The sequence below is a fragment of the Manacus candei genome, unplaced genomic scaffold (genome assembly GCF_025592945.1).
Source record: "Manacus candei isolate 608988 ecotype Guabito, Panama unplaced genomic scaffold, ASM2559294v1 h1tg000078l, whole genome shotgun sequence".
NCBI lineage: Eukaryota > Metazoa > Chordata > Aves > Passeriformes > Pipridae > Manacus > Manacus candei.
In genome coordinates, this window is record NW_026138126.1 from 380,776 (window position 1) to 390,242 (window position 9,467).

The 9,467-nt window shown below is 55.3% G+C and overlaps 1 long non-coding RNA gene across 1 annotated transcript; it reads right to left on the reverse strand.

The window, feature by feature from the left end:
* Positions 1-5,227: 5,227 nt before the first annotated feature.
* LOC127481345 (uncharacterized) lies at positions 5,228-8,564 on the reverse strand. The gene is made up of 3 exons (XR_007908201.1): positions 8,495-8,564; positions 6,015-6,052; positions 5,228-5,526 (listed from the first exon to the last, which is right to left on the reverse strand). It is a non-coding gene; the product is annotated as an uncharacterized LOC127481345 (long non-coding RNA).
* Positions 8,565-9,467: the final 903 nt, after the last annotated feature.

Here is a 9,467-nt window from a genome sequence, read left to right on the forward strand (position 1 = left end):
GCAGCTCTTGCACTTCTGCTTCTTCCTGGGCATCTCCCTGGCTGCCCTCCTGGGCAACGGCCTCATCCTCAGCGCCGTAGCCTGCCACCACCACCTGCACACCCCCCAGGGACTTCTTCCTGCTCCACCTCTCCCTCACACACCCGGGCTGCATCTGCACCACTCTCCCCAAAGCCATGGCCAATTCCCTCTGGAACACCAGGGGCATGTCCTACTCAGGATGAGCTGCACAGGTGTTTTTTGCTTTTCTTCTTGATCACAGCGGAGCTTGCCCTTCTCACCATCATGTCCTATGACCGCTACGTGGCCATCTGCAAAGTCCTTCACTAGAGGACCCTCCTGGGCAGCAGAGCTTGTGCCCACGTGGCAGCAGCTGCCTGGGCCACTGGGAAGCGGGTCTGGCCCTGGGGCTGCAGGAGCTGCCGCCTGAGCTGATGATCTCCTGAGCAGTCCAGACATGCAGTCACTCTCCCTGTCCTCTATTGCCTCCCTTTCTTGCTGCAGGACCAAAAACGACTGTGCTGCTCTGCTGGGCTGGGGCGGGGCAGGGAGATGGGGGGACCAGGGAGGGGCTGGTCTGGGCAGTTCCAGTGACTAGAAAACCCCAATGTTCATCTGAAGTGTAGGAGTGGGCAGGGTGGGAGCATTACAGGGCTGAGGTGGCTCCAGGCTCTGGGAGTGGTAGCAGGAGCCCAGGGAGACACTACCCCTGCTGCAATGAACTGCCTGTGTGTGTGCCAGGGAAGGACTCGTGTCTCTGAACACCCCCGTGTGTGCATCAGTCCAGCTCAGGGTTGGACACCTCTCAGAGCCCTGACACATTTCTCTGTGTGACTCCAGGAAAACCCCCACTGTGCCAGGGAGTTACCAGATCCTTTACTGTCACCCTCCTGGTGTCCTGTGTAATGATGAAACTAGAAAAGGTGATCATCATACCCTGGTAATTTTCTAAGAGGAGAAATGTCACTGCTGGAAAGAAGTGTCACTGAAGAGGTGAGAAGAGGGAACATCATTGTTTCCTTCAGTCTGTTCCACAGCAGGTTCCCCTGGAGCCCCAGGGACACCTGCGGGGAACCCAGAGGGGCAGAGAAAGGGCTGCCTTTGGCTCTTGCTGTGCTGCTCAGCTGGGCCGGGCTCCTGGCACACAGGGAAATCCTGGCAAGCGGGCAGCACTGCAGAGAGACAGCTCTACCCAGGAGCAGCTCCTCTGCACAGCCCAGCAGGGCCGAGGGCACTGCCTGTAGGCACGAGAGAAGAGAAGAAAGGCAAAGGGAGGTTAAAGGCAGCAGAAAGATGGCAGGTGTTCAGCTGAGACACAACTTGGGGACACAACTTCACACTCTCTGCAGAGTGAGTCTACAGGTGCAGGGCAATGTCGCTTGTGTTCCTGGAGGAATCTCCTAAAGCTACCACATCCCACAGCCTTGCACATCTGTCAGGACTCTCCCAGTTTCTCTGTCGCGCCGGAGGAGGATGTTCTCCAGGGCAGGCCTTCCCTGCAGCACCGTCAGAGGGACAGCGCAGGTGGGCTCCTTCTCCCAGGGATGACTGCGGGGTGGGAAGGTGGGGGTGCAGCCAGGGATGCCCGGGGCTGTCCTGCAGAGCAGGGTCCCTGTGCTCCGGGGTTCTTTGTGCCAGGGCAGGGACTTTGCTGCCTGCTGGGGTCAGGTCTCATCCTGCCTTGGTAGTTGCCCACCCCTCTGCAGGGAGAAGCTGTCGGTGGGTGGTGAGAACCCCAGCAGGAGCCAGGCAGGTTCTTCCTGCCGTTGGATGAGGTGTGTGTGTGGTCAGGGCTGTGGGAGGTCAGGGCTGCTCCCAGATCCAGATCACACCAGCACATTTCCAAGAGCACTGTCAAATGGGAAGGACAAAGCACAATTATTAGGAAGGAATGGAGCTTTTCTCAGTCAGTGTTTTCAGTTTCCTACTCCTGAGGAATCTGGGGGTTGAGAAATGGAAAAGGAGCTCCCATGTTGGACAAGTCACTGAGACTCCAGAGCTGTAACTTGGAATGCACAAGTGCTTCTGTAAGCAACTTCCTAAAGTGCTTTTGGTCTCTGCTCTGCTTTTGACAGAAGCAGCATCACTTCTGCTGGACCCATCTGTTTTTTCTTTATCTGCCCTTTTCCACCTGCAAAAAGAAAAGTTACCCAGTCAGTGCGCTGCAAACAGGCAGGTTTCTCTCAGGCCACAGTGAGTGCACAGACATTCGGATGGAGTGGTGACAGGGAAGTCATGAATGGATTTCTGATGTTGAGTCTACTGTTTTGAAATCAGAAAATGTGGTGTTGAAGTCATCGTTAGCCTTTGAGAGGGAAACAGGAGAAAAATCAGATAAATTTGTTGCTAAAAATGAGCTGCTTCAAACTGAGGTTGACCACCTTAAAAGTCTTGTTAAAATTTGGATGATTACGAAACAGTCAACTCACGGATTACCCCCATCAATACTAGACAATGCCCACAGTATAAAGGCATAAAGCCCTCCCAGCTCCTCCAGGAACCCTCAAATCCCATCCCGGTCCCACAGGACACTCCCAACTTCCCCCTAAACCCTCCGAGGCCCCCAGACTGCCTCCCAGACCCACAAAAACCCACAAGATGCCCCCAAACCCCTCCCAGTTACCTCCAGCCCTCCCAGGACCTTTCAAACCCTCTCCTAGTTGCCCCCTTCCCCTTGAGTATGCCCCCAAACTCTCTCCCAGTTCCTTCCCACATCCCCAACGATTCCCCAAAACCCCTCACAGCTGCCCCAATCTCCCCAACCTCCCTCCCAAACCCCCAAACTCCCCCAAACCCCTTCCCAGTTACCTCCACGACCTCCAAGCCCTTCTCAGCCTCCCCATTCCTTCCCAAAGCCCCTCCCAGTTGCCGGCCCGTCCCCCAGGCTCGGGTGAGGAGGTGCCCCAGGCTGACGGGCCCGCCCAGGCAGGGGCGGTTCCAGCAGCATGTCAGGAGCCACCCCCTGCCCCGAAAGCTCCCGCCCGCCCTGGAGCCACCTCAGCTGCCCCTGCAGGGGAGAAATCCAGGCCGGAGCAGAGCAGGGGGCAGGGCCGGGCTGGGACCTCGATGGACGGGGGCACTGGGAGAGCAGGGGAGAGACCGGGATGGGCTGAGAGGGCACTGGGAGAGCAGGGGAGAGACTGGGATGGGCTGAGGGGGTACTGGGAGGGAGAGGGGAAAGTTTTTTGCCCCTTTCCTGGGCACTTGAACACCCTCTGCACCCCCGTTCCCAGCCGTGCTGGCTGTCCTTTCCCCTCAAGCCACGGACAGGTTTTGGGGCTCCCTCGTGGGTCGCAGCCAATAGAACGGCTCTGCTGGAATGACGTCATTGCCAAATTCTACTGGGCCCCTGTCCTTGTGCCGGTGAGTCACCCAATAGAACGTCGAAACTTCCACGGGGGCTGCCGGGAGCGGGGCGGTGATGGCGGGGGAGGGGAGGATCGGGATTGAACCCGATTGGTCCCGATCGATCCCGGCCCCAGGGTCTCCCCCCACCGCGCTGTTTTTCACTTGCGGCTCCAACGAGGCCATGGTGGTGTGGGGTGAGTTCAGGGGGTCCGGGGGCTCCTGGTGACCCCTCCGAATTTCCCCCAAGACTCTCGGGAACCGCCCAGATCCCCCCCAAGACTCCTGGGGACCCTCCGCCTTTCCCCCTCCTCCCCCAAATCTCCTGTGCATCCCCTTAACCCTTGAAAATCTCCTGGGACCACCTCAGACCCCCAGACTCCCTCCTGGGGACCCCCAAACACTCTTCAGGACTCCGGGGCCCCTCCTGACCCCCTCCTAGAGTCTTTTGGGTGTCACCAACTCTTTACGGCGGATTCCTCCGTCCATTTTTCCACCCCGGACTGCTGGGGGTCCACCGCCCCAAGAAACTACTGGGAACTCCCCAGTGTCCCACCATGAGATTCCTGGGTCCCTCCCCCCCCCAACCCCCTGTGGGTGCCCCCATCCTTTCTTCCCCTCGAAAATATTCTTGGGGGTCCCCCAATGTCTCCTCCAGCCCCCATCCTGCCAGGGATGGATTTGGGGGGATCTCCTTCCCCTTCCCTCTGGCCCGAAGGCAAATGCCCTCCATGTCCTTCCTTCGCCCCCAGGCAGAAAAGAGAAGAGAAACAGCCAGTTGGCCCTGGCAGGTGTGGGTGTGTGCAGGCTGTGGTTGAGTGGTTGAGAAGGGAGAGGAGGGGCTGGTGTTTGGGCCAAGTCCAGCAGGTGATGTCTTTTGTGTCTGGCAGTCCTTGATCAGTTCCACGACCATCCAGCTGTCAGTGTTCATGACATACCCATCAGCCCTTCTCTTCTTGCCAACCCTAAGCTGCTCCTAAGTTCTTTTGCTGTCAGTTCATAAAGAGGTCTTGTCAAGTGTTACTGATTTAGAAACTAAAGCCTGACATCTTTGTCTTTGCCAAAGATGTGTGTGAAAGGGCAGTGCTGTTGCAAAGCAGTGTTGAGCTTCACATTGGGTGACTTGGCAGCTTCCTCTGCATCACTCATGCACCCTGGGTTTCTTTGAAAAGTACTTTTCACTCCAAATGTGACACCACATTAGCCTGTAGGACATCCTGTCCCCAAATGGATAACTGTAAATATTAATAATTAAAAAGTGCCCCCCTCCATTATTCAAGAAAAGCTTGTATCTCTGTACTAAAAGCATCCAAGGGTCACGTCCCCCAGTTTTCTATCTGACAAGGGTTTGGAGGGGCTGCTTTGTGCAGGGAACCCTTTGGGGGCCCCTTGCACATGGGTAGGGCTGCACTCTGGGGGTGTGGGGCTTTGGTTCTTTGGTTGCCAGGGGTCACTGTGAGTCACTGAGCCGGGGTGGGGACAATGGGCAGGGCTGGCTGGGACAGGCTGTGGCACCTGTGACATAAAAGGGAAGTGTCCCCGTGGGGCAGCTCTGCAGGGCCCATCAGGGGATGCTGCCCAGTGCAGCCTGTGCTGTGGGGAGCACGCACACAGGGAGAGGCTGGGCCGGACGAGGGCCAGGGTAGCAAGGCCGCCCCAGGGAGTGGGTTCTGCCCCTGCCTGCAGGGCCCAGCCCCTGGCAGGAGCGCCTTAGGCAGGGCCCGGTGCTGCTGCTGGGGCAGGGGGTGAGGCCTTGCCGCCTGCCAGCTGCCTGGGCCCCTGTCCTTGCTGCGCCACATCCCCGAGGCTCCATCCTCGCTCCCCCAGCGCCAGCTCCCTCCTTCCCAGCCCCAACCAAGCCCTTCTCTGTGTCCTCCTGCAGGCCATGGCTTTCACAACATTCCTTTTGGTGCTTGTGCAAAGCATCATCCAGTCCCTGCAGGCGGTCGGGGAGGGGCTGCACAAGACTCAGTGAGCTTGGAGGTCTTTTCCAAGCTGAAGGACTCTTGGATTCTGTGATTGTGTGCTGGATTCAGCTGGGTCCGTTTTAGCAGCATTAGTTTGCTCCCAAAGTTTCCTTGCTGTCAGCTCTTGTGGCCTAAGGTTTGAGCTCCTTTAACTCCTTGTGCTGAGCTACTGATGGGAAAGGAGAGGCCTCTGCGAGCAGATTCCTGGTGTTCCCTGTAGAACAGTGAGAGAGAAGGTGTAGTCAAGTGGGAAGAGGAGTACTGTTTGTGTGTGGCCTCCTATGTGGCCTTGGCGCCTTTGAGGGGCTTGAAGGAGAAAAGAGTTTTGTTAAAGTGAGAAGTGAAATAGTGTGTTGGCTGTTCTCTCTGCAGGGAGAAGCTGTCGGTGGGGGAGGGGTCACAGAGTGGGGGAGGGGCCATAAAGTGGGGGAAGGGTCTGAGAGTGGGGAAGGGGCCATAAAGTGGATGAGGGGCCATAGAGTGGGGGAGGGGTCAGAGAGTGGGGGAGGGGTCATGAAGTGGGAGAGGGGTCACAGAGTGGGGTAGGGGCTACAGAATGGGGTAGGGGCCACAGAATGGGGAAGGGACCATAAAGTGTGGGAAGGGCCACGGGGTGGGGGAGGGGTGACAGCCTGGACTCGGGGGGTCAGGGCAGTGACCTCGGGGAGGGGGAGGGGTCAGGGCATGGGGTAGGGGTCTCACCTGATCCCGGGGCTATCGAGGCCATGGCGGGGCCGAACCTGGTGGGGACACCCAAGTTTTTCCCAAATTTCCCCTCATTTTTCCCAGTTTTTCATCCATTTCTCCCAAATTTCCCACTCTTTCCCCAATTTTCCCCCCATTTCCCCAATTTTTCCCAAATTTCCCCATTTTTCTCAATTTTTCCCCATTTTTTTTCCAAATTCCTTCCATTGTTCCCAAATTTCCCCCATTTTTCCCATTTTCCCCGAAATTTTCCCCCATTTTTCCCAACTTTCCCCAATTTTTCATCCAATTTTACCCAAATTCCCCCTTTTTTTTTTAATTCAACCCATTTTTCCCAAATTTCCCCATTTTCCCCAAATTCCGCCATTTTTTCCCAATTTTTTCCTAAATTTCCCCTAATTTTTCCCAATTATCCCCCATTTTTCCTGATTTTTCACCCGTTTTCCCCAAATTTCTTACTTTTTTCCCAGTTTTCCCTCCATTTCCCCTCAAAATCCCCCATTTTTCCAAATTTCTGACTTTTTCCCCAAAATTTCCCCCGTTTTTCCACATTTTCCCAGATTTTCCCCCAGTTTTCCTAAATTTCCCCCCATTTTTCCCCATTTTTATCAATTTTCCCCAAAATTTCCCACTTTTTTCTCAAATTTTCCCCCATTTTTCCCAATTTTTCATTCGTGTTCACCGAATTTCCCACTTTTTTCCCCAATTTTTCCCCATTTTCCCCAAAATTCCTGGTTTTTTCCCCCCATTTTTTCCCACTGGGGAAATTTGGGAAATTTGGAAAACTGGGGACCCAAAAATCCAAGAAAATGTGGGGAAATGGGGGAAAAATGTGGGGGAAATCTGGAGAAAAATCTGTGAAAATGTGGGAAAAATGGGGGGAAAATCAGGAAAATGGTGAAAAATCTGGGAAAATGTGGAAAAAATGGGGGGAAAGGGGAAAATCGGGAAAAATCAAGAAAAATGGGGGAAAATTTGAGAAAATGTGGGAAAAATAGGAAAAAATGTGGGAAAAATCTGAGAAAATGTGGGAAAAATGGGAAAAAATGTGGGAAAAATCTGGGAAAATGTGGGAAATTGTGGGAAAAATCTGGGAAAATGTGGGAAAAAATAGGGGAAAATCTGGGAAAATCTGGGAGAAATCTGGGAAAATGGGGACAAACTGGGGGGGAAATGCTGGAAATTCTGGGGAAAATGGGGGGAAATGGAGAAAAATGGGAAAAAATCCCAGAAAATGGGGAAAAATGGGGAAAGATTTAAAAAAATGGGAAAAAATCTTGGGAAAATGTGGGAAAAATGGGGAAAAATCTGGGAAAATCTGGGAAAAATGAGGAAAAATCTGGGAAAATGTGGAAAAAATGGGAGAAAATCCAGGAAATGGGGAAAAATGGGGAAAGATAAAAAAAATTTTGGAAAAATGGGGAAAATATGGGAAATTCTGGGAAAAATCCAGGAAAATGGGGGAAGAAATCTGGGCAAATCTGGGAAAAATGTGATAAAAAATCGGGGAAAATGTGGAAAAAATGGGAAAAAAAATCTGGGAAAATCTGAAGAAAAATGTGTGAAAATCTGGGAAAATGTGGGAAAAATGTGGAAAAAATGGGGAAAAATCGGGGAAAATGGGGGGAAAATCTGGGAAAATCTGGAAAAAATGGGGAAAAATCTGGGAAAATGGGGGGAAAATGGGAAAAAATCTGGGAAAATGTAGGAAAATTGGGAAAAATCTGGAAAATGGGGGGAAATGGGGAAAAATTCAGGAAAATGTGGAAAAATGGGGGAAAATCTGGGAAAAATGGGGAAAATGGGGGGAAATGTGGAAAAATGGGGAAAAATGGGGAAAAACTGGGTTAAACTGGGAGGAACTGGGAGAAACTGGGCCAGAGGGAAAGGGATGTTACCATGGAAATGTGAGCCCGCCCCTCCCCCACCCGGCCCAGGGCCCACGGGGGGGGAACTGGGTTAAACTGGGACATACTGGGAGGCACTGGGGGGGACACTGGGAGTTACTGGGAGCTACTGGAAGCTACTGGGGAGGTCACTGGGGTTACTGGGATGGACACTGGGGTTACTGGGAGCTACTGGGGGGGTCACTGGGGTTACTGGGAGCTACTGGGGGGGTCACTGGGGTTACTGGGAGTTACTGGGAGCTACTGGGGGGCTTACTGGGAGTTACTGGGAGCTACTGGGGTGGACACTGGGGTTACTGGGAGTTACTGGGAGCTACTGGGATAGACACTGGGGTTACTGGGAGCTACTAGGAGCTACTGGGGGGGTCACTGGGGTTACTGGGGGGGTCACTGGAGATACCGGAGGCATTACTGGGGTTACTGGGAGCTACTGGGAGCCACTGGGAGCGGCCCATCCCCCTCCCTCCCCAAGGTCACCCCAAGGACACGGAGGGGGGGAAGGGGGGGAAGCCCTGCCCCCTCCCAGTCCCTCCCAGTCCCTCCCAGTTCCCTCCCAGTCCCTCCCAGTACCTGAACTGGTCACACTGGGAGCGGCTCCAGGTCCCCCCTCCAGTTTGGGCCCCCGGGGCTATTTTTGGGACCCGGTGACGTCACTGGGGGGGGAGGGGCCTCGAGGGGGCGGCCCCTCCCCTCTCCCTTCCCAGTACAGACCAGTAAGGGACCAGTAACGGCCCCAGTGGGGGGGGGAGGGGAAGGAGGGAACACTGAGGGTGGGGATGGAGCAGGATGGTCCTTGAGCGTGGGGGAAGGGCAGGAGGTTCCCTGAGGGTGGGGGAAGGGCAGGACCGTCCCTGAGGGTGGGGGAGGGGTAGGCGGGTCCCTGAGGGTGGGGGAGGGGCAGGAGGGTCCTGAGGGTTGGGGAGGGGCAGGGAGGGACCCCGAAAGTGAAGGAGGGGCCCTGAGGGTCCCTGAGGGTGGGGGAAGGGTAGGAAGTTCCCCGAGGGTGGGGGAGGTGCAGGAGAGTCTCTGAGGTTGGGGGAGGGGTCCTGAGGGCCCCTGAAGGTGGGGGAGGGGCAGGGAGGGCTCCTGAGAGTGGGGGAGGGGTAGCAGGTTCACTGGGGGGAGGGGAAGGAAGAAACCCTGAGGGTGGGGGAGGGACAGGAGGGACCCTGAGGGTTGGGGAGGTGCAGGAAGGGGGGGAGGGGCTTTGGGGGGGCCCTTAAAGGTGGGGGGAGGGGCTGAAAGTGGGTCCATCATTGGGAGGGGACACGCCCACCCAAACCCCAGTAAGTCCCAGTTGAGCTCCCAGTTCAGGGAGGGGGAGAGGATGCAAAAGACACGCCCACTTGCAGAGGCTATGGCCACCTTGGGATGGGACACGCCCACCAGGGAGAGACCACGCCCGCCTAAAGAAGGGACACGCCCACCCGCAAACCACTAAGTCCCAGCTGAGTTCTGCCTTAACTGGTCCTTACTGGTCCCACCACCCCATTCCGCGTTCCAGTGACCCGTACTGGTCCATACTGGTTTATACTGGTCTATC